This window comes from Gymnogyps californianus, chromosome 1, assembly GCF_018139145.2.
Source record: "Gymnogyps californianus isolate 813 chromosome 1, ASM1813914v2, whole genome shotgun sequence".
Classification (NCBI taxonomy): Eukaryota; Metazoa; Chordata; class Aves; order Accipitriformes; family Cathartidae; genus Gymnogyps; species Gymnogyps californianus.
In genome coordinates this window covers 155560280-155585693 of record NC_059471.1, presented here as the reverse complement: position 1 = coordinate 155585693, position 25414 = coordinate 155560280, and the positions used below count along the sequence as shown (strand labels likewise).

The window sequence follows — 25414 nt, the reverse complement described above, 5'->3', positions numbered from 1 at the left end:
CACATCTGTGACAGCAAAATGAGGTCACAAAATGTTTTATTTTGCTTAGGTAATCTTAAGGAGCACAACAGCATACCATATGTCATCAGGTTTTTCACTACTAGCTGGTTGACCAATTGGACTTAAATCTTGAGAACCTTGAACCTGACAAGGTATTGAGCTTTTGAAGTTGGAACAAGGCTTATTTTGAAAAAGTTTGAGCACATATTGGGTCTCCTCTTGCTTCCCAGAAAAGTAGAAGTAAATTTTACGAAGCACATGTAATGCCAGGACTTGCTAGTACTTTGCAGCAAGGCTGACTTCAATTTTAAATATATGCTTTCAGCAGAATATTTAAGAATCATTAAAAATGAAAATAAAAGAATAATTTGCCTTTAATACTGGCTGGACTTGGAAGAGGTTAAAATTTTCCCTTTTTGGCACATTTGTTGGATTCACGAACCTTAGCTGCTTTAGGTAGACTGCTTCCAGCTTTAGGTGAGCTAGCAGCTAAAACCTCTGTCTTGCTCTGCATATAGAAATGCAGATATGTTTCTTTTTCCATATTAATATCTCTACTTCCTCAGTGTGTCGGCTTTGGATGAGTGATGGTCTGTCACCATCGACAAAGACTAAGTGCAAAGTAGCTTCTGACTGCCTATGGCATTCTCAAAACACAGCATGTTCTTAAGAATAGTTTTGTGTAAATTGATGCTGTAATTGTATATTCCAGATATGTGATCAAGCCGCATCTTTTGAATAGTGAGCAAAATGATGAGCAGAGGATGCACCTTCATCCAGGCCCAGATGCAGTTCTGACTCTGTCATGGCCTGAGATCTCCATGTAAAAGCAGGCGATGTTGTTGGGAGGAGGGGGGTTATATCCCATTCTGTGTTGAAGAAATTCACCCTGCTTTCAGCCAGAATGGGTTGCATCACTGTCTAGCTCTAGCTGAATTGCAGATTTGCATCAATAAAAAATTAATGACTTACAGCTCAGTCTAAATTAAATATTTAACTTCTCCATTGTGCCCCAACCTTATTGTTGTAAGAACTCCAGTGTTTAAAGTTTGTCATTCATATTGGGTGGGACCTCTCAGAAAATGCTCAATTTTTATGTTAAGTAGCTTAATTGCCATATAGGTTTATGAATTAAAAGCCTTACTCAATTAGCTATTTGCTAATTCTGTAATGTGCACCAGAACTGAGTCAACTACAGTTTTGCTAAAAATAATCCTTTGCAATTTCAGCTGGACAGTATTTGACAGTCCTACTTTTGAAATCATGAGCCATGCCTGTTAGAGTACTTACCTGCAACCGAATCTGAAAGGCTTTATTTTGGAGGAGAGAATACTGAATTTAGGAGTAGAAGGGAGTTGGGGTTTAAATTTCCTTTCCTGCTCAATGAAGGAAGAATGGCTAAGAGCAAAATATTTTTGTATTAATCCATTTCTCTTCATTTACTCTTCTGCCAATAGCAAGAAAGGGAGTTTATATGTGTTTCTGGGGGCACAAATTAGATCCTTTGTTAGTTTAGGATAAATGACAGGTTTGGTGGGCTTAGTAAATCAACCAACTAGCTGAACATGCTTTTGCAGGTGTGTTTTGCTTTTGTTCCTCACTAAAAGATTATGTAGTGACATGTGCAAATATTCTATTTAATATTCCTTGTAACTTTCAAAGTAAGAGAGCTTATGTTTGTAGTGTTACTGAACTGTTAGTACAAGTATCCACTTTTTGTTCTGTAACCAAAAGAGGGAGATGGTTTGAAAAAGAAAAAGCAGGTGATATTTATTCACTGAACTCCTCACTGTATGGACAACATAAACATAGGATTATTTAAAGGCAGATGTAGCTCAGTAAGATCTGGGAATAATCTTGGAGATGTAGGTTTTGAGGTGTACCACTGATAACCTATTGAATTCAGTGAGTATTTAATGTACTTTGTTTCTGGCAGAAAGCGCTTGGCAGCTTGTAGGAAGAAGCTCAATCTTAACACAAATTACTTTTCTCTAACCAAAAAGTTAAATATTCTTTAGGTTTTAAGAATATAGAGAGAAGCTCTGGATGCAAAATGTTTGACATATTTTGTAATCAGGTTCATTTGGGAAAGATGTAGGTTCAGTAACTTAAAAAACTGTAGTATCAGGTTACTAAACTACTGACTTTTTTCCTGACCTTTGCTTTGGTTTCCATAGTTATGCATATTTATTGTTGCAGTTCCATATGGGGCAGCTGTAAACTGCAGTGTATAAGAACATCTGGTTATGCAAACCCTTGTTGATGAAGGGAAGGGGATGGAAGTAAATTTAATGTACTAAATGACTGCTGCCTTAAACAAAAACCTTGCATGCAGAGTTCAAGTATAGCATGAGTTTTGTTTCATTTTTTTCCCTAACTTGAAGCATTTTCTGAAATAACATGTGCTTCTCATTGTATAGTTCTCTTAATGTTTCATTCTTTCTTCAACATACATGACTACCTAAAAATCAAGAAACAAAATGCTCCTCATCTCCTTACCCCCATTTTTAAGACTTCAGTTCTTCTAGAGGGTAGAAAGGGCTTGGAGAATGCCAGGCTGGTGAGCCTCTACACATGCAATGCTGGGAACTGTAAATTAAACCTGTCTGTGGAAAGCAAAGCCGTTTGGACTATACGAATATCAAAGTATTATTCTGGAATCATGAAATAATCATGTAGATAGAGAAAAGCAGTCAGATTTTACCTTGATTAGCTCCTAGGGAAACGCGTTCCCACTCTAGGCAGTGATTAGTGTGTCTTCTGGAAGCACAGTGGCACTTGCTCCATCTCTGGACCGCTAATAATTGCAATAATTTTTACTCAAAAGAGCCAGATTTCACGAAGTGGTAACAAGCTGTGTGTACGTTGTGTTCAAACGTCTCTCTCTTTCCAACTAAATGACTATACGGAACCTTTAATTTGAAACAGGTTACCTATTACTTAAGTGAAAGCTGCATTTGATATATTCATTAAAGTATGTAAATGTTTGATATTTATGTAATACTCAGAATATTCTTTACTGTGGTAAGCAGGGGTGTTGTTTTTTTATTTTGGTCTGTTGCAAGACTCTTCTGGAAGCTCTTTATCAGCTTAAGGGTAACATAATAAAAGTCCTCTTAATAGATAAAAAGAATAGATAAAGATCATACCCTCTTGTGTTATAAAGCTAACAAGCTGTTGCAAATGATGAAGTGCTGCATCACTGAATATTTAGGTGAACACAGGTGAGTACATCTGAGCTGTGACTGTCTTGGATTTAAAATGATCAATGTTTGCCCATGTGGAAGAGTAAAGAGGAAAAGCAGGGGGATGGCAGGTGGATCTCAGGGTTTAAGACTTAAGGAAACGATTTTCTCTCTCCCTTTTTTGTTTGAATTGCAGTGAGGTGGGAGGCCATAAAGGGAAAATACATAGTAGTTTTTGAGCAGTCTTAGGGATTACATCTTAATGTATCACCAACACAGCTGTTACACTGTGATACTATGTCATGATTACATTTTACAAAAGGAGGAAAAAAGAATTAGATGAAGTGATCCTTTAAGCTCCCAAGGGTTTAACATACTGTTCTAACATGCGTTACAGCTTTTAAAAATAAAAAGGAATAGCTGTTTAATATTTACTTTATGGTCTTAATGAGTTAGGGGAATGTGAAGACCCGGAATAAAACGTTCACAATTTACAGAGCATTAAATGTAGAATGTACTGAATCTGATCTGGAGTTACAGCAGCCTGTATGGCACTTCTGTCTTGAGAAATATTTTTCAGCCCTTCTGGGATGCTAACAACAAACTGGACAAAAAAGTCCGTGTTGTTTTTTTATTGTATAGCTCTGTCTTGTTTTCATGATGCGATGCCATGTAGTTGCATTAAAGGAGACTCTAGCAGGGCTGGAAAAGGAAATGGTGGTGAGGATGAGTATTTGTAGGAGCTTTGCTTTAGAGAAGCTAAAATAACGCTTGCTAGGTCATCAGCTGTTGGGAGAAGCTTTAATGATCTGGCATCATCCGAACTAGGATGTTACTCTTTTTTGAAGTTAAGTAGGGGATCAAAGGAGATTTCTGAGTTCAAGACGAGAAAAAGGAGAGTGTTCTGAAGAGAGGATGGAGGTGCACAGAGAAAGAGGGAAGAGTGCAGGGGTGGAAAGGGTGAGGTTTCTTGGTGCTGCCAGAGGTGTGGAGTTCAGGGAACCTAGGAGTAATGAAAGTTGCAAGTCACAAAATGCACAGAGATTTTATTCATTATGTGCTTTTGTTCTAAAGCTTTGATTCCAAGGTGCTGATAAATCTACTGTTTTTAAGTGGTTTGAGTTATTCTACTGAACTTCAAACCTGTGTTCCTGAAAGCAGACTCATACTTGGTGCACTCTCAATTGGACTTGCTGAATTAGCCAAGAGTAATACCCTGAGGACTGTGGCTCAAATCTTTGCTTAGAAACCAGCAAATTGTAAATGATGTGGAGTCTTCATGCGTAATGTGCGAGAGCTCCAGGAAGATACTGTGGTATAGCTGTATTGATAACCAGGTCAGTACTGAAGCATGTAGCACTTTAAGGTTATATTGATCTGCAGAATTTAGTTATGGTACAGGGTAAAGTATGTCAAGCATAGAGCTTAACGGGAAGAAAAAGCAAAATCAAAAGACTGCACAATGAATCAAAACTATCTTCTAGAAAAATATGCTATCATCAAAGTGGACGCCCTCATATTAAAAACCAAAACTACACGTTCTCCTGTGCAAACTTAAGTTCTAGTGTTTTGAGGCTAACTCAGTTTCCCTGGTGGTTTTCCTCATTCTGAAGGCCAGATAATGTTTTATTGTGGCAATGGTCCTAATAAATGTCAGGTTGATGTCAGTGATTTGTTTTTAAATGAAATCTCAAAAAAATCTCCTCTAAAATAAACCACACCCAGTGACTAGGATGTTTAGATTTACATTGTTAGGATATGGAAGAAAGCAAAAGGCAGAACAAATTTAATACTTAATTTAATTTTAAAACATTCAGCATTACCAACTCAGTTTTACTACTGTTAAGATCAGATATTCTTATTTACATATCTCTAGAGGCAGAGCATAAGCTAGACAGATTTTTGTCTGCCCAACTACTTAACCTGAAACTTGCGTCAATTTACCCTTTTGAGGTTTTTGTGGGGGTTTTGGGGGTTTGGGTTTGGGTTGGTTTTTTGTTTGTTTTTTTTTTTTAGTGTTAGCATTGTGTTGGTGCTTAGGATGGTGAGCTGACTGAATTGTTTACTGCTGCTGAAACAGGGGGACATCTCACTTGACTTCCTTCTTCCAGTGCTCTGACTGTTGCCCAGCTCCTCTTTTTCAGTGGTTCTGGTGCACTTTGGACTCTTCACTGTGCCAATGCATCCCACTAATCCAGCAAAAACATTCTGCTTTTACCAATTCTATGCTGATTGTAGGCTGCTCACCTGTATAGCCTAGCTCTGTCCTTGGACATGCTTACTACCTTTTAAACAATTTTGCTGAAATAATTGCATCCTATTTTTCCTGCATGTCATAGCTACTCTTGAAGGCAGGGCATCAAAGTCCATTTTGCAGAGTTTGAAAGTTTGCAGTAGTTAAACTGACTTTGAGAGGCACTGCAGATCACCCAGCACAAGTGGAACTTGCTGTTGAATTGTACCAATTAGTGCACTGCTTTTAGATTTTAAAAAACTGAGCACCAGAAAATGGAAAAAGGTTGTAGATCAGGAGTTAACAGCTAAATTATCCTCAAAGAGATCAAAGCCCCGCGTCATCTCTTTTCTCAGTTTCTGAAATCAAATGCAAAAGTAGCAGGTTTGTTGAGATGGAGATGCTTTTAATCAGTAAAGCACCATTTGTGCTTGTTTCACGTCCATAACTGAGCTTAGCCAGAGTGAGCCTGGTGTCCTCCTGGTTACTGTCATCTGGAATGCTGTGCAGTTTCAAAGTTTACATTTATTGTATTTGCAGTGCTCCAGTACTTCCATTCTTGGCACCTCAATAAATATTTTGTGACGTTTCCTCTCCATCTCATCTTGCATATCTTTTAGACTCCTCTGCCTGTAAGGAAATAAGCAAGAGGTTACATCTGATTTGTCTTTGCTTGCTGTTGTGGGTTATTGGACAAATATCAAGCCAAAAATTATACTTATGTTTAACTAGCTAATCAGCTACATAATTAAATGACAGTAGAGCATCTCTTGTTGTTCTCTCCTGGGATTTCATCTTATCTTGCTGCTCCATGACATTGTAAAAGTGGCATCTTTTTCCTTGACTTCTCCCTTGTATTGGGTCTCACTCCTCTCTTCACTCCTTGTTCTCTCTTGGGAAAGAATTAGTGGATTCATTTTTGGCCACACATGTGATTTTAAGCTGCTGCAGGTGAGATCTGTAGAGTGTTTTAAGCACTGTGGTCTTTTTTTCTATCCCCTTTTAAATGTAAGCATAGTGTTAGTATTAATTGAAGGTAATAACCTACTTTACAGGAGTTTCTATCACTACTTAAATTAAAAGAGTGGATGCTTCCTTCATAGATTTAAAAGAAAAACTTAAATCCTAAAATGTTACTAATGCAAAGTAATTTGTTTTTATTTCGAAAGTTCAAACAGTAGAAGGCTAGAGGCTGTAGATTTTTTTTTGTCTGGTTCTTGTCACTGTAATTTTCAACATATAAATGGATTTACACAGTGTCATCTACTGTTACACCGAGGTGCAATAGACAAATTCTGAGTTTCTCCTTTTCTTCAGCCTTTTACTCCTCCTCCTCTTCCTCCAACAGAAATGTCCTTGCACAGATAGGAAGAAACATAAGAAACATGCATGCACTGAGAATGTGGAAATTAACTCTGCAGCTGTTTAGTTCATTAGCCTTTCTAATTCCGTATGGGAATTAAATTACTGGTGGGATGAAGGGGATGGAAGGTTCACCACAATGGGATTCTTGGATGCAGTGCTAATCAAAGTTCACTTAAAGCTGGCATGCAACTGGTGACTGCCGAATCCTACATTTTTTTGAGAGCCAGAAAAGATCATTACCCTGCTTACTCATAGTATTGCACCAGCATAGTTTTCTGAGTATTTAGATAGTATAACAGACTGTTTTAGGCAGTTTTATATAACTTTTCTTGGTAGGGCCTTGTTTGATATTAAAACATTTTTTTTTTAAACAGATGCTTACCAGAGGTTTGGTGTGGTGCTTTCTCCCCTGTCTTAGCACATTCTCTTCAAGGGTTAATTTAGTTTTGCTGCTTAGTGTATTGACAGCCTGGCTTCTGGCATGACATGGATAAAATGATGGTGGTTATTCTGTTTTTTATGTAGCTAAACTAAATCTTTTGCATGTACAGTGACTTGATTTGGGAAAATAACTGATAGATTTTAGGCTTCTGCCCCCCAAAACTATCTCTATCAGTTCCATAGTCTAACCTGTACATATTGGAGTTTAAGTTAACGAGCCAGAATGTAGCGTAAGCAGGAAAGCTGAATGCCCTGCCTTTAGGCGAGATCTGGCCTGCTTGATGTATTTATCTAGATCCCATGACAGATTGTGCAGAATTTTAGCTTATGGCTTGGAAATAGAAGTAAAATTTCTGATCCTTAGAGGCTAAGAGGACTAACTTCCAAATGTGAAATAATACAGTGCTGCTTTAAGTATCCCAAAATGACAACTCTCTGATGAGGACTGCTAAGCACAATTAGAGATTTTCTAAGTCAAATTATTAAATAACTTAAATGCATGAATATACACGTAATTTAATTGTGCACATAGATTAGGGGCAAAAAGGCTTAGGAGAATAATGAAGATGCATATTCTACATCCTTTTATCCTGAGTGATGCTGAATGCAGTGTTCCGACTAGTGCGTAGTGATGCGTTCTATTCCCAGCTATTACTTAAATCTTACTCATGGTGTCTGTAGGAGACTGCAGAAAATAACATGTACCTTGTCCTCAGTAACTCCAGCCTTCAGTCCAAGTGATAATTGTAGTTCAGTCTGCTTTACCTCTTTAGTTTATAACCCTGTATGATACAACATAAGCATAAACTCTACTTCCCTCCCATTGATTCTCTTTTATACCATGTCGGATAAGATGCTCATTTTACATTTTGTATTAATCAAATTATTTCTTTTATGAAGTGAACAAAATGTTCAATAAGAGTGAAAGAGGAAATCGATCTTCAGAGGACTTCAAGCTGCGGATTGAAGTGTATGCAATGCTGTAGTTGCACGTTACCATTCCATTATTAAAACCAGAAGGAAACCATGCTTACTGTCAAGAAGTTTTTGCAGTATTTAGAGCTGGGAACAGGATTTAGAAGAGGGTGGATTTCCTTGAAAAACAGGAATTAGTTTTAGTGGAAGAGGGGACTATCAAAGGACATCATCTTGGGATGAAAATTTTTGTTGTGGCTGATGTGGAATCTGCTGTAGGGCTGCCATCATTGTCTGCATGTGAAGTGGAGTCTTTCAGTAATGGGAACAGGAGTCAGAGTTGGAATAATGTAGCAGTTTCATAGTGTTACCGTAATTGTTGTCAAGCAATTGTTTTAATCTTTTTATTTACCTAACAAGTGAATAATTATTTGGGGAAAAACATGATTGCCTCTCTTCTCATTGGGGGGAAAAACACTGTCTTCTGTTTGTGTTGGACATTTGGATTGTTTGCCAGGTTGAGCTTTGCATCTGAAAGTATTTGGCTGCTCAATCCATGTGCAGAAGTACCTTGAAAGAAGGATCTGTTTTCTAAAGGGATTAGGTTCAGCGGTTTGTGCAGCCATTTGAAAACTGCTGTCATAACTAGGTGGATTTTGGGATTTCTGTACAGAATAGAACTAGGTGGGTGGATGGAAGGGCAACTTGGTCTGAAATAAATCTGTTCCACGATGGACAGAATTTATGAATCCCAGTGCCTTGACAGTAGTGTCCTGTTTCCCTCTCCTCCCTCCATCTCTGTCCAACCAGGGCAGATCAATGTCAAAAAGATATTTGTACTGGGCAAGAAGCAGTATGTGTGGTGCTATGTCTGGAGCTGTGGATATGCGGGTTTGCCAGCCAGCTGCTCCCAAAAGGCATGTTAAAAGCTGAGCTCTGCCTGAGCCTCACTCAGTGGAGAGAAGGGCAGATGAATGACTAATTTATACTTCTTTCCTCGTCTCAAATGTGTATGTTCATGAAATATGAGTGAAACTGATTATTTCTGAGTTTCTAGACTTCTGTTCAGTATTTTTTTGAATTGGCCATTGTATTCAGAAGTTACTGGAGAGGACAGAACATAGAATAACTTACTCCATAGTCACTTAGGAAATCAGGCTTAGAATAGTGATTTTTAGGTTACTATCTGTGCAGAACTGTGCATCATCGGCAGCTGGTAGGAGCAGGTCTGGAAAGGAGGCTACTGCAATGTCTCCCAGAGTCTGGGCTGGGAATCATGCTCCTCAAAGTGCCCTTTGTCCACTGCTGACTTCTACTGACAGGAGGAACAGCATGCTTTGTTTACATGCCTGTGATCATGATTTCTGGCTGGTTTTCTTGTAGCCTTCCTTAAGGGGATCATTTCACCTACTATGCCCAAAGGCCCTTAGAATTTTTAAAGATGGGTCAGGATGTTATAAATCTTCACAAGAACATTAAGATCTTCATCCTGACTTCAGCTGTTGACCGAGACTTGGGGAACTGGAGGGAGAAGAGATACAGAGGTGAGGATTTAAGTCTTCATGAAATCATAGCAGAGTTTGGATATAAGCATTATGTGATTCCCTGTATTTTGATCTGTTTTGTGAAGACAGTCTGAAGAAGATATTACTGAAATAAGAACTGGTTCTCAGGCTATGAAATTGGGAAAATAGCTTTAAGCTCAGCTGTGTGGAAGGGAGGACCCTTAGAACTGATCTAGGACATACACGTTGATGTATTATGTACTATGTGTATGTATATATTGGATCTAACATACACATATGTCCTGGTTTTGGCTGGGACAGAGTTAACTCTCTTCTTAGTAGCTGGTACAGTGCTGGGTTTTGGATTTAGTGTGAGAATGATGTTGATAACACTCTGATGTTTTAGTTGTTGCTAAGTAGCGCTTATCTTAAGCCAAGGACTTTTCAGTTTCCCACGCTCTGCCAGCAAGCAGGTGTGCAAGAAGCTGGGAGGGAGCATAGCCGGGGCAGCTGACCTGAACTAGCCAAAGGGGTATTCCATACCATGGAACGTCATGCCCAGTATATAAACAGGGGGGAGTTGGCCAGGAAGCGCGGATCGCGGCTCTGGCATCAGTCAGCGGGTGGTGAGCAATTGCATTGTGCATCACTGGGGTTCCCTCCCCCCCTTTTTTTTTGTTATATTCCTTTTCATTACTATTATTATTATATTTCATTATTATTATGTTATGATATTTTATTTTAGTTTCGTTATTAAACTGTTCTTATCTCAACCTATGAGTTTTACCTTCTTGCCTGATTTTCCCCCCCATCCCACTGGGAGCGGGGGGTGGGGGAGTGAGGGAGTGGCTGCGTGGTGCTTAGTTGCTGGCTGGGGTTAAACCACGACACTGAGGCAAAACTCCTAACAGCACTTACTGTAATTTGTATGAAGCAGGATGTTGTGGAACAAGTGCTGCCAAGGCCTGGAGTCTGAATCTCTGCTAGGGGCTTGTACATGGTGCCACAAACCAGCAAGTAACAGCAAAATGTCTTTCACCTACTATGACTAGAAGCATCACCAAGAATTCCCATTTTAACTATTCTGCCTGTCAGATGGCAAAATATGCTGGAGGAGGCAAACCACACTTTTTTGATCCTAGGATGGCAGTGTTAGAACATCTCTATCTCTAATGGCAAAGCAGGTATAGATTTTCTTCTAGTTTTATTTGCATATAAAGAGCAACCTCTCTTGCCTTCCTAACTGAGGTTGAAATATCCAGCACTGTTGCAGGCACCAGAGCCTTGACCCTACAGCACAGAAGCATAACTGTCTGTACCCATTTCTCATCTGAGCTTCAGGGAGGAGTGTCATACAGTGTAAGTTTGGGGAAAATTTTTCAGTCCAGTGTGCAGTATATGCTCACAGCTTTCTCTCACGCAATTGTTGTCAGCAGTGATAGGACTTTAAAGCATTCCACAGCAGCAGGAACTGTCCTAGTTTGTTCTTAATCTCAGTTAGCAGGGCAGCAGTACTTGATAAAAATGTGTGTAGTTTTGGAGGCCCAAGTAGGTCTTGAAGTGCAGCTGAGGATAACCACAGCCTACATTGCTGAATAAACTTCTTTGCTAGCTGTAGGAGTCCAAAGGAGCTCATGATACATTTTTTTTATTACTTTGGTTTTATCCTTGATGTAGGTATTGTGGGAAGCAGCAGGGCAGGGAAGGAGAGGGTGAAATAGCCTCATGAAGTAAAAAGTGGTGTGTGTCTGTGATGGGGATAACTTCCTTGACTGTGCAATTGTACAGGCATTTGTACTTGCAGTGCTTTTAAAATGTTTGTGGTTGTAAGAAAGAAACTGGTTATGATCTCTTCCTCCTTTCTCACGCTAGTAGGAAGATGTGGAAACAGTTTTTGGGGAGTTGAACACTGGCTGTGTTTAGCTTACAGGTGGAAATACTACTCTGTTCATTTGAGGCTTTCAGAATGTTTGACTGTATTTTTACTCCAGTTGTAATCAAGGAATGAACAGTCTGGCCTTTGAAAGGGAATGGGCAATGCTGGAAGGCAAAGGAAAGAATTTGGAGGCTTGCCTCACTTGAGAAAGGTCCCTGACAGCATAGCTGAACAAGTTGTGCTTCTATCATGAGTTCTGTGGTTGTTTAGAGATACTGGAAATAACACATTCACCACAGAAGATGCACAACTGATGATGAAGTCACACACATACTGCTTTCAAACACTGGTCCCTTTTACTGCCAGGTCCTCAGTGGTATGAAGTTGTTTATATATGCTTTTATCCAGCTGAATACAGAACATGTTCTATTGCTCTTGAAGAGAGTCATATGCACTTTGCTTACTACCCATTGGTAACTAATTGCTAGTTAGGATTAGGGAATTCTGTATAATCACTGATTACAATTCCTGCTCAGCATACCTTTAAGTGTGTTAGTTGACCTATTACTTGGCAACCTCGTGTTTATGGTGACAATTCACTATATATAAGCTAACATTTTTAATTTAACAGATCCTGGAGAAATTCCTTTCTCAACTAGCAGTAAAGTTTGGATATTCATAAACACAGCTTATTGGTTTATTTTCTTTAAAATAGCTTTGCTTTATATGAGAAACTGCACAGAAGGTTTAGCTCTGCAACTTTTTTTTTGAACGCATGTGACATTGATTTCCCTCTACAGTGCATCTGAACAGCCTGGATTAGAGGAAACAGGTCTGAAAGAAGTCTCAAAGCAAGAATCAGCTGTAATTATCATTCCTGATGTGGTTGTTTAAACTGTTCTTAAAGACCTCCAGTGATGGAGACTCCTGGACCATCTGGAGCAATCCTTTCCAATATAGAGCAACATTGACCTTTGGAAAACTCATCCTAATGGCTATTAGGACTGCTGAGCTGTCTAGTATAGATGAGGAGAAGAGATTTTTCCTCTTTGCTATAACTTTACATGTGCTTAAAAACAATTGGCATGTTTTATTATGTACCTTCCCTTCCCCATGTAATCACTTTTCCTTTAGGATGATTAATCCCAACTTTATCTCAGTTGTTTCCTCATTAGAGAACCTCTGTCCCTTCTTGTACTCTTCTTTGGATTCTTTATAATTAGACCATATTTTTCTTTAAGTACAGCATCCAAAACCAGACACAAAGTCACATGTAAAGCTCTTATTTCCTTTTTTAATATCACAGCATGAGACAACCGGCTTGTGTTTGTATGCTTTCCTGCAGAACCCCATACAGTCAGCTGAGCAAGGAGCACTCTGTTTCCTACAGCACTCAAGGTGCTTTGCACAGGACTGCACTGGAGGGGCTAAGCTCAGTTGTACCACTGTGCTGGGTGCCATATAATGTTTGCCCTGCAGGAAAAAATCTGCACAGAAAAAAATCTTACTCCAAAGGTTGAATAAGGCTCAGATCATTGCAAGCGGGAGTGTTTAAATATAGTGCATTTGAGAGCAAAGCTCAAACTATCATACTCCTGGCACGTTTTCTCTTTTCACTTTAACAGGTTCTCTCTGTACTACACTCTTTACTGGACAAGACCAATATTAGTTAATGGACCGAATTCTCTGTGTAGACAGTTATTTTCTGTGCGCTGTGTGCAAACTTTCCCAGGTTAGGATAACAGCACTTTACAGATGTGTGAATACCTGTGTAAGGCTAAAAGCAACGGATAATCAAGCTCATGTACTCCAAAATCATCTCTTCTTTAGCCCTTTTTAAGCCCTGACTGGTCCACTTAAAAAGAAAGTAGAAATTTCCCTGTGTTTCCAGAATGATTTCTTATACTTATTTGGGGGGCAAAAGCCCTCCCTGAAGTGCTTTTTTCTATCCAGGAAGTGGAGAAATGATGCCTTAGGTCTATGGTAACTATACTCCTGCCAGTCTCTGTATTAGGTCAGTTTATAGCAAGAGAGTGTTAGTGGGATAGTAGGAGTATCACAGTTAGAGATAAGTAGGCTAGAAGTCCATTTCCAAGTGACTGACTGTTGGAGGGGGGGTTGAAACCACAGGGAGTGAAATAGAGTAAACTGTAGCTCATAACTTGTGTAAGACTGACCTGCTTTTCCTTTAGCATAAATAAAAATTTTATAGTAGTTTGGCTATACATGGCAAAGTAGTACAAAGTATCTGTGTTGTGACCTGATCCAGAAACACAGGCCATTTTTGATCATGGGCACTTCAGCAGTGTGACTTGTGAAAGACCAAGCTGATGTAAGAAAATAGCCATGTGCATGATGCAGCCTCTTAAATAATTGAAATCAGCTTGATATAGAAGACACTGTCTTTTACTGGGGACTGTTCTTTTCTATAGGAAAGTATTTCCTCTTGAGAGAATTTTTTTTTTTTGATTGAACAGTTCTTGAGGTGGTTGCTTACAAAATTTTTGTTTGGGGTATTTCATCTTGGTACTTCTATTGTGGTTTCTAAGGTGTGGACATATAGTTACTATGAATAACGTTATTTCCTGGGATTAGGGTACTAGGAGAAGAATGCATCAACAGTCAACCAGGATCTTTAATTCAGCTCTTCCACCTAAGAAAGGGGAAGAATCCCAACATACAGGAGCTGGGGTTGGCTCTTAAGAGTATGTCTGGTTATACCTAATGTGCTGTCCTCTAGCAGCCTCTTTCTTTTAAGGCAGGAGTGGATTTTCCAGCTCTGTAAGGGATATATCAAACAACATTCACGTACATTGTAAATACTTCATCTCTAGTAACTGATAACTTAATAGAGAAGGTTAGTATATTTCTTTTCCCTTTGATTTGAACCTGTTTCACTGCAGATGGAATTCTTCTGAACAGTAAATTTCTTAAGACTGATACGCTGTGAAAATTATCATATGGGTGTTATTTCTTTATCCAATAATATTGTTTATTTTAACATTATGTGGAATAAAAGTGAAAGTAGTTATTAACATGTGCAGTCATTTTAATTTCATTTTTTATTGTTTGGAGACATTGTGATATGCATAAGCTGATTTTTTTTTTAAATGAACAGAAGAAGCCTATGATTATTTTAAATTGTACTAAGCATGCAATAAAGGAGAATAGTTGTGTGTGTTTGATCAGAAAGGGGTCTGTTCTTTATTTTGGAAAATTGTATGTATTTATTTGCATTTATATGCAAATAAAAAATGTGCATCAGCCTTGCCTCTACTTTGTGTTTTTATTCTTGGAACTCATGTCATGATTCCTGATAAAACTGAACTCTTGCTTACCCACAGTTCTGCCTTTTCCCTCATTACAGATGTAACTGAATTACTTCCTTCCTCTTGGAATATTTTGGAGAGGGAAGGGAGATGCTTCAAATGTGTGGTTCCTTGTGGAGAACACTGGCAGCCCTATTCACACTGCAGAGGCCCAGTTTCAATGCAGTGATATTTTTCAAGTAGGAACGTTAAAGCTATTCATGACATCAAACCCCCAACTTCTAAATTCAGTTTAGAATCCAATGGGTAGCTGTTTCAAAAATAGTGTGTTGTCCTGAGGCGTACCACATATGAAAGGAACTCAGTGCTTCACCTGGTTCAATGTGATGATGTTTTTAAAGTAGATAGGTTGAAGCTATTGACAACATCATAAACGAAAAGCCCCACTTTTAATTTCAGTTCAGAATCTAAGAGGTATGTTTCAGCTTCCAAAAATATTGTGTACTGTCCTGAGGAGTCCCACATAAGGAAGGAACTCATCAGCACTTCACTGGGTTAAACTTCTAGGTTGTCCTAAAATGTAGATCAGATCATCTCGAAACAAATACCAAGGTCTGAATTGAAGAGAAGCCTGTATTATTCTCATGAGACCAATGTTTACTGTTCTTGGATATTCTTTTTTTAATGCCTTTGTCTTGAAGACTATGCAGCCAGAATGCATCTCAACCCTGTTTCCCAGTTGCTTTCTCCAGTGTGCATGGGAATCGGCAGGGTTTTAACCAGATGTGAGATTCACCTGAGGACCTTCTAATCCTGGGCCAGGTTTTTTCAGTGGACAATACCTTTAACAGTGCCATCTGTGATAGATGGAGTAGTGCATATAGGTCTGTGTTTAATCAGCATGTGCTGCAATTTATAACCCATCACTGACTCCTGTGTCTGTAGCTTTACTGAACAGTAATGGACGTAGGTTGGAACCTTGTGCAACCTTACACAGTAGAGCCTATGGAGAATTGAAGGGATGACCCAGGGAGCTTAAGGACCAGGAAAGGTCCTAGTAAGGACTTAGAATGACCATCTCTTCAGTGTCATCATTCACTTCGGCAACAATTCACAGCCAAGCTAACATGGTGCTGTACCACAGGATCTTGAAAAGTCTACTCGTAATGGGATGCTTTATGGCAGCCAAGGTGACAAGTGTGCAATGATTATTACTGAATGTGGGAGAGTTTGGCTATTGTTATCTGCATGATGCCTTGCCCACCTCCTTTTCTCCTCGTTGCTTTAAGGAAAATGTATTTTCTTTCATGCTGCTAATAAATGTCAGTTATAACAAAAATGTTTTCTCCAAGGCTAGTGTGGCTGTGCTGTGGCTGTTCAGTTTCTTTAATGCCCAGTTGTTCTGAAACATGTTTCAGTTGCTCTCTGCTAGTAGTCTTGCTTGGGAAAGGCACATTAACTGATCCGTTTCCCAACAAGTTGTTTCTGTTTCTCATTTGTCTCGTGTGTGTTAAGTTTTGATAAGAGGAGATTCCTTGCCGTTCCCTTTTATTGTTGGTTTTGTAGTATACTTCCCAATATGTTAATTACGAAGTTTTACTTTGTGATGTTCCTGACGAGACACTGTTCCTGTAAAAAAATGCTGTGAGCAGACTGCCGCATAAAGTAGGACTATGTAATGCTTTCCACTCCTATATATTTCTCTGTCCTTTACAGTTGTTTTGTTACCTTTCTGGTTCTCCTATACGTATTTCTAGTAAGAATACTCTCCTTAGATTCTTTTTCTGGATTATCTATATATTCATTGTTTCCTGCAGTAGATCCTTTTCTGATTTATTTCTGCTACTCTTGTTAACATGTTATTTACTCATTCTTTTGTTTCTGTTGTTAACTGAGGCTATGAAGTTTCTAGGGCTGTGCAGAAACTGCAGTTCTTATTACAGGATGGTCTTATTACCAGGACTTGGGGTCTTCAGTATCCACAGCTTCTTTCTCTTAAGTTTGGAGTGCCACATGCATCTTGAGCAACTGAGAGTACCAAGAAATAGAAGACTCTCACCTTAATATCTTGGGTGTTATTCTATGGCCGATAACTTGTGGTCTCACAGCACCAACTTCAGTGCTCAGAAAAGATGATGCAACTTTGCTGGAGCCGGTAGTTGAACTAATTTGTGTTGGTCATGAACTTGGCCCCAGGTCTGACAGCTTAGACGGCACTAGCTCAGGATAACCTGTTTCCAGTAGAGTGCTCTGAGAGCGGTGATTAGGCCTGTTGTATTGCATTAAGGACACTGAAGAAAAGGCTTTGGGCAAGTTTCATTTCTCTTAAGATGCTAGCAACTGCGATTTCTTTGTTTGTCATGTTTTGAGGATGTTAAGGTGAAAAAGACAAAAAGACCAGAATTAATTGCTAAATCTTGAGATACTTGCACAAGGAAACATACTACTTGATATCATAATTATTCTTAAAACTGATGTAGTTTTAGAATCTCTAGTAAGGATATTTGCATTGAATTTGCATATGTTGTGCAGTGGATGCCTAAGCCTGACAGCCTATAGGGAAGGGGCAGAAAAGTGTGTGGGGGGTTTATGGTTGTTTTGTTTTGGTTGGTCGCTTGTTTGTTGCTGTTTGTTTGGGTTTTATTATTTGAAATAATACTTGTTGCCTTCTTTCTTCTTCCCTAGTAATTTTGCTGGGGAATTGTCTTCTGGAAGTTCTGTGGGTATAAATTATGGCAGAAGTTTGATCTTTGGTATTACGCGGTGACTGTCTATTTATTACAGAGGTTTTTTTAGGAGATTTCTCTTTTTGCAAGTGAGGTCAAGGCCAATAACACTTGCGTATCGTAAAGAAAAACCTTAGGTAACTTATTTCAAACCTTTACTTAAAGTGAGTACTTCTTGAACTTCTGTTCCATCTCTTTGTATGTCCCTTTTCTTTTCATGTTTTCAGCTCTTGGTGAGCACTTAGTTTCAGCCCCAAAGGCTGCGGTAGCTGGGACTGTTCTCTCTTTCCCAGCTTTTCTGTGAAATATCTTTTTTTCTGTGAAAATGCATTGACAGATTCTCTCTCATGTGACTTGATTTGCCAAATGATACATGCTGCAAGTACCACTAAATGCCTTCATATCCGACTGTGCAAGAGTTTTTCAGTATTATTTGCTTATGCATATACAGCTGTTTGAAAAATTAAGCATGTACAGGCATATTGTTACGATCTGGCCCTGGAGCAATGAAGTTGTTTTGTGAGTTTAATACAGAGTGATGATACTCTGCCAGTTGAAAATCTCATCTTTTCAGATTTTTCATCATGCTTTGTGTAATGAAAGTCTTGTGAATTAACTTCTCAAAGGAGCTGCTTTTAGGTGTTGCAGGTTGGGACTTCCATTTATTCCTTGAAGTAGTATGATTTTGGAGCAACAAGCCTGCTGACCTGAACAACTTAAAGCTCAGTCAAGGGTATTTTTCCTTTGTCAGCACGGCACAGTTAAGGATATGTGTCAATGAAGAGAGTCCCTGTGGATAATTGGGTTACTAGGATAGAGCATAGGCTCTGTTTTAATTAGGCAGTTAGTCTTGTCTTCAGGCTCTCTGTCATTTCATTGCTTCTAGAGGTTTTATAGTGACAATGCAATTTAAGAAATAAAAATTATTTTGTTTTAAGGATGTATTTTTTGCTAAAAGTATTTGTATGCATTGGGTGCAAAATACTACTCACTGATATGTCATCGGCACAAGAGAGAGGCTAATATAAATTTAATTGGTCTTTTCAAAAGCTTCCAGGATCTGCATTTTGGAGGACACTGCAGCGTTGAGCATAAACAGAAAGCTTCTCAGTAGCCATTTGGTTGGATGAAAGCTGACACTGGCTCTTTAGAGACTAAAAATCAAATTGCTGTGCAGAGAGCAATTAAAAAAAAACAAAAAAGGACAAGGGGAAAGAAATCTCTTTCTTTTTAAAAATGTGACCTGGTTATTATGATGAGCAAATGATGAGAGTTTTTCTTAGAATTAACATTTGTAAAGCCAATTCAAGAAGTTTGTGTGTACTTTATCCCTAACATATGGCTTCCCATATGATGATGTCATGTACAACTAAATGCCAAAAAAGCATGAATGCTCCCAGCAAAAGCTACACTTTGAACTACAATTTGATTTGCAGTTTTCTGTGCATGTGCGTGCATGGCCAGCAGCCGGTTGCGTTAGAGTGCTGAGCTCTGCACGAAGCCGTTGCTTTCCTCAACTGTGGGTGATGGTCTGTAGGAACACGTAGTGGCCGTAGAAGGCTTCTGTATGGGAAACATCTACCTTTCTTCCCCCTGAGATGTTTGAAATGGTGTGTCTTGTCATGGCTAATTTGCTTTCTCACCTCTGCGTTCAGGTATCTCTGTTCAGAGAAGTTCTAGAGAGGGATTGTCAGCTCGAGGCATCTTGGTGCTATAAGAGCTTTATGCAGTTCCACTAGTGAGGATTTCTGTATCATTTGGGTTTGCAGGTGTTGTGTAGGCATAACAAACTGTTCTGTGCGTGGGTTTTGTTCCCAGCCCACTTGTTATCAAAGTTGTGGTTTTTCAAAGGTAATAATACTGTTTGGGAGGTGGATCTCACCGTGTGCTTGTGTTTATGGAGTGGGTGGTAGGGTTGTTCACTCTCTCCCCATCTGTATGCTTTCCTGCCCTTACTGCCTGATCTGGTGGTGTGCTGTTATCTGTGTTACGAAAAGCTTCACTTGGGTTGCAAGGTTTTTCCTCTCTTTCGTGCAAAACAGAATGTGTTACAGTGGTATTAAATAAAGGGAAGCTGTGTTTTTTTTTCTTTTAATCTACCATTTACTGTAAACTACTACAGGGTCCTGTTCTGCCTCAGCAGTGGGTGTGTTAGGAAGATTCCTGGATCAGAATATAGATTGCAAGTTTTCTGATGAGGTGTTCTGTCGGCCGTGCAGTGGAAGTTGGGATCCCAGACTGCCTACAGCTGTTTAACATGATGGTTACCAGCAAAAGTGTCCCAAAGGAAGTTTTGATTTTTTTTTTTTTAATGTTGGATAAGGAAGAAAATATAAATACTAGTGCCTGGTATTATAGGTTCATTGGTATTGGTTTTCGAATGCAATACTTGATGAGGAGTGCAATGATGTATTTTTTGACTCAGGTATGAAATGCAGTTAGACTGCCTTCTGCTAAACCTCTTTCTTTACAAAGTCTTCCTCAATTCTGCTGGCAAGCAAGTGAGGTTTTATCTTTGCTTCTTCCCTTTGTGCACCTTTTCTCCTCATGCAGAGATGGAAGCTTGTGCTCATTTGCTGTGCAGGAGGGGGAGTTTCTTGTATACTTGCACCTGGGCAGCAGCTGAGTCACATCTGTTTGCATGTGGATGAAGAATGACTTCAAGATGTTCCTCTTCTTTCTTGGCTATGTATTGAAACCTGAAGTGTCCAAAGTGAGCGTGCATGTACATAGGCACTCACTTTGCATGCTTCTTATTGACACTATTATTTTTCTCTTAATACAACTTTTTCTATTTGTATGAAATTTTATCTTCAACTGCAGTGCGAAAGAGTGCCGAGACTTAGCATAATTTTTTTTTTTCTTTACTTTCTCTTTTAACCTCTCAGGTTGTACAAGCAGCTTAATTAGTTAAAATTCATAAGCGCATGTGGTAAATGATGAGAGATATTCTTGATCTTTTACGACAAGAAAATGAACATCTTTGAGAAACAGCTGTTAGAACTCCAGATGATTTGTGTCCCTTGCACAGCCTAAGCGTGTGCTGTGGCAAGGGAGCGTTGGGCACGGGTGCAGCATGTGCTCTGGGGAACAGAACCTTCCAAAAGCTGCCCAGAGCCCCACAGAGGAGCTGGGAGCTGGAGCTCAGGAAGGGAGGAACAGTGCAGGCTCCCATCCCCTCCTTTCCCTGGCTTTTGTGTGCCAGGGGTGATTACTGTCACTGTTCAATCCATGCTTAATGGCTCCCAGAGAAGAAAGCAGACAGCTTTTCAGCTGCACATGCTTCTGTGACTGGTATTTTCCTACAAGCCAGACACCTAAGAAATTTAGTTAAAGGCTTACACGAGAGAACTGTGTAAATTTTTTGCAATGACCTAATGCATACAAGCTCTTTGTGATGGAAGCTGAACTAAATGCTGTTAAATAAATTAGAAAGTTATTAAGTGTTAAGCCATATGAGGAAGAGTTATGATTTTTTTTTTTTTTCCAGATACATTTGCATCTATCATTCTCTCTACCCTTGCGTGGTCTCGTCCTATGCTACATTCAGTTATTTCAATTTCTTACTTCCATTTCTCAAAGTTAAATTAAAAGAATGTTGTTAAAAGCATCCCTTAAATGTGATGTGCTACTCTACTGCATAGTCAAGGAGCCATTTCAAGTGGTGAATATTCCTAGTGAGTTCATAGCTTTAATTTTAGTAATTTGGGAACTGTTGTTATCTAGTTTAATAGGGATTTTCCCATAATACTTGGGACGTATGTAGGATTGGTTGCTTCTCTACCTAAAATGCCTCTGTTTGAAACAAGGGGCAGCAATAAAGAACAGTTTTTCTCCTTGCCTAAAAAATAAAGGTACTAAAATTTAATTTTGTAGATCATTGTGTTAGTACACAGAAGATCATTTTTTTTTAAGTGATGTATGTTTTGAACTGGTTTGCTGCTAGTCTGCTGGCACTTTCTGATATTTGCAAACTTTATTAGCTGTTACTTAGTTTCTCAAAAATAATAGAGCAAAAATTACTAGTTCTATTCTCAAGGTTTAGTTTCATCACAAGTAAGGACTTCTCCATTGTATTCGTTGTTGTCATGCCTGTACCTCTCATGTATAATTTAACATCTTCATAATACAGGAAATTACCTACATTTTAGTAGATATTGATAGTCGTGATAGTGTGCAATTGCCACATTTGAATAGCAGAGTGCCGAAAAGTGATGCAACTTTTTTGAAGTCGTGTGAGAGATTAGTGGCAGAGGTGAGATTACATCTTGGATCCTGCATTTAAAAATATATGAAAGTGTATTTATTGTAAATAAATGAAATATGAAAATATGAAAGCATATGAATACATGCATATAATTACAAATATATATTTGAAACCTCATCCTTTTTTACTTTATTATAAAGTATAGAACAGACATTACTTTTCAGCACTGCAACTACAGGAGGGATGAAAACTACATCCCTCTAATTGCTTTCTGGAAAAATGACTAGTCTAGTTCCTGGTTTATGAACACACATAGTTTTCTGGCAAGCTGACATGGTATATTTTTGTCACCAAAGAAGTCTATAAACTGCAGCAGTCCTTTGCTGTAGTCATGGGAAAGTGCTGTCCTGGTATTATGGCCTTCCCAAATTCACGCAAGTCCGTGCCAGTGTTAACAGTGCATGGCTGTTCTTCTGTAAATACAGATTTGGCAGTTGAAGAGGTCGTTGTGTTCAGTGACAGGTTTCATGACTTGTGAATTTCATTCAGGTTCTTACCAGTTTTGGGAGGCAGCAGAAGCAGCAGAGAGTTCGTCACCCCAAGCCCATCAGCATATTTCCTATGCTGTCACTCCTCCCGTGTCCGAATGTCGTCTGAGCTGAGGCATTGTACTGGTGCCATCTGTGCCTCCCGTGGCCCCTGCCACAAGTGCTCTCCTTGCCTCCCCTTTGCTGTAGCTTGGGATCACAGCTTTGCTTCCTAAGCTAGCTATTCTTTTTCATAATGTTATCAGCTTGGCGGAGTTTGGCTTGTCTGATTGTCATCCTGTCACTGTTGTGTAGCTCAACAGCAGTACAGTTGCTGGACGGTGAAACCATCACCCAGCAACAGCAGCTGTGCAAACAAACAAGTCAGCGTTGATATTCATCAATAGCTTTGTGCAGTCGTGGCATTGAGATACACCAGAACATGTGCAATCTGTCTGCTTTCTTTGTCCCACAGTATAGCCAGATAGGCTGCTCTGTGCTGATTGAGGGCTTGATTGTCATGCTGTGGTGTGCCTTCACCTCCTTCCCTTTTTCCTTTGCTTTTCCTTCCTCTTTGTCGGCTGTCTGGCTGCTCCCGGGCACATCTGCCACACGTCCCATCTGCTCTCCATGAGAGGCGTGCATAGTTCTGACAAGCAGTATTCAAGTAGTACACTGTTTTCTTCTGGAGATGACAGAAAACAATAATTTGTATTATTAATGGCATGTCACTAACGCTGCCTGCTTCTAAAACACTAAGCAAAGCAAATAGCATGGAACATGGGCTTGCGAACTTGCCGGTGAGAAGTTGTTTCAAAATCCTATAGGCACTGGTGAATTTTTCCCACTCCACTTGTCTCAAGTAACAATACTCTTACCTTGTTTTATAGCTTGTAACTTTTTCAAGACATGGTGTGTTTTCCTTAAAAAAAAAGAAATATCTTTTTCAGAAGTTGTGTTTTTTCTTTCCTGGTGTCAGTGGCAAGATTCTTTACATTAAGAGGCACAGATGTATGATAAAATTGTTATTTACTATTACTTTATGTCTTTCAAGGAAAAAATATTAGCAGACTGTCAAGAAAAAACTAACTCTAAAGTCAGAATGAATTTAAAGCCAAGATTGCCCTTGTCTCTTATGGATGTCTATTGGACAGCTTATGGTGGTGCACTTAACTCTTCAGAACATCTTTCTGTGATGTGTAGTCACTTCCAGCAGGATCCTGCCTTGTGACAGCTCCCCTGTCAAATTGAACAAAGATAAAGGGAGCTCTGTATGGGTGAAGGAAGAAGATGATACACAGCACAGACATGTATAGGCAGTGAAACTGTTTTCTTTGTGAAATCACCTCTAGCTTTGGGTCAAAGATTTGTGGAGATATGTGATCAAAAGTGCAGTTACGAATTAGTATGTATTTGCCTTTGCCAGTCATATTAACTGTCACGTGTAGCAATTCCACGTTTACCGTGCTTACTGTGTTGACGCTAATACAGCTGTCTTGTGTTACTGCTGCGGGGATTTACAACACGAAGCTGTGATGAACAAGAACTTTATCTGTTAGCATGTTTGCCTGCAATTTGAAATTCAGTGTAAGCAAGCGCTAGGTGTCCGAAGTGTGACCAGGGTGGACAGGATTTTACAGAGCTGGCTAAAAGAACTTGTGCATGCGTATAGGGAGAGAAGTGATTCATTTTGGCAGTGTTTGTTTCATAGCCTTGTAAGTCTTTTTTCTTTAGTAACTCTCTGCTTACTCAAAAAGTCACAAAGAGGAAAATAAAGGCTAGAAGCCTAAGTCAAAGGAAGGAGTGAGGCTAGGGAGTCTTTTAGCGAGGAGAAAACATTGAATAGCTTTTGGTCAGCAAACGGGGCTGGCTCAGGGTCCATGTTTCAGTTCCATGCTTACTAGAAACTGCTTTGTCTGTTACCATGTTAACTGCTTGTGAAGGCTGTTATTCCATGGTGGCTGCACTGTGCGGCACTGTGCCATGTTCAAACAGCTGACCTCCATGAAAGAAGTCAAGGATGGACTTGTGTATTTGTCTTACATAGCTTTTACAAGAGTGTACCTGTTTTTTCTTTTATTATCTTTTTTTTTTTTTTGCCCTAAGAGCACTGTAAGGCAGTATATTTTCTCATTACACCACAACTAAGCATCATAAAGCTGGCAATGCCTACAGTGAGTTTCAGGAGGAAAAAATGGTTTGGGACTACTTGAGAGAATAGTATCTACTATGCTGCAAAACATTGTGTATGGGATCTGTAAAAGTATATAGTCACAGCGCTCATTTCATTAGGTGTGATTAGTGGTACAGTGGTATTAGCTCTGTGCATTAATTCTTGTAATTGTGCTTTTCAGATTGGTAGCTTCAAAATTTATCAAGTCAGTACGTCAGCACTTGAAAAGTTTTGTCAAGGAATTTAGCAAACAGACCAGCGAGGAGGGGATGAGTACAGCAGTTTATCACCTCTGGAAAGTGTTGTTAGACTGACAACAGTGCGTAACAGATAGGTGAGCTATTCCTGCAAGATCTACCATGGGTTACTGAGTTCAAGGCATCCTCTAAAGGGTTACAAATGTAGTTACAGTTGAGCAGTGTACTGTATCACCGTCTGGCACTTCATACTGTGTATGCTCGTTTTTATTGTAAACTGGTCCCTGGTGGTTTAACTGGATGGGATTCCCGCCCGCCTGCCCCGCTCCCCCCCCCCCCCCCCCCCGCACCTTTTTAATGTGCGTTGTCACTAGGTTCCAGGAGCACTATGTGGACACTCCTATATGAAAACAGGATGATCAGGTGGAATAGATAATTTAAGGATGAAGCCTTTGTGTGTATCCTTGAAAAATATCCTGCAGCAATTTTCTGTGATTTCCTTTAATATTCAGCTCTGAAGGCTACTAATGCAGTCTTGACATTTCAGAAAAGTACTCAAGCTATAATCAACCTTTTCTCTGCAAAATGCATCCGTGGTTGGAAAAGCTTATATACAGATCTTCTCTGTAACCCAAGAACACTTTTGTGAGAGAGGAGGAATTATAGTCAAGTTATGTAAATGATATTCATATATGATTTTTGCAAGTATTTTGTTAAAATATCTGGTGAATTCATACCTTTCTCCTTCGTGTTTGAACCCGGCTATTACTACTTGAATTCTGCAAACTGCAGCAG

The 25414-nt window shown here is 39.3% G+C and overlaps 1 protein-coding gene across 1 annotated transcript in view; it reads left to right on the top strand.

Annotated features, from left to right (window-relative positions):
- The window catches only part of KIAA1549 (KIAA1549 ortholog), a 152298-nt gene that overhangs the window by 47572 nt on the left and 79312 nt on the right, over positions 1-25414 (top strand). The gene's annotated exons all lie outside the window — the stretch shown is intronic.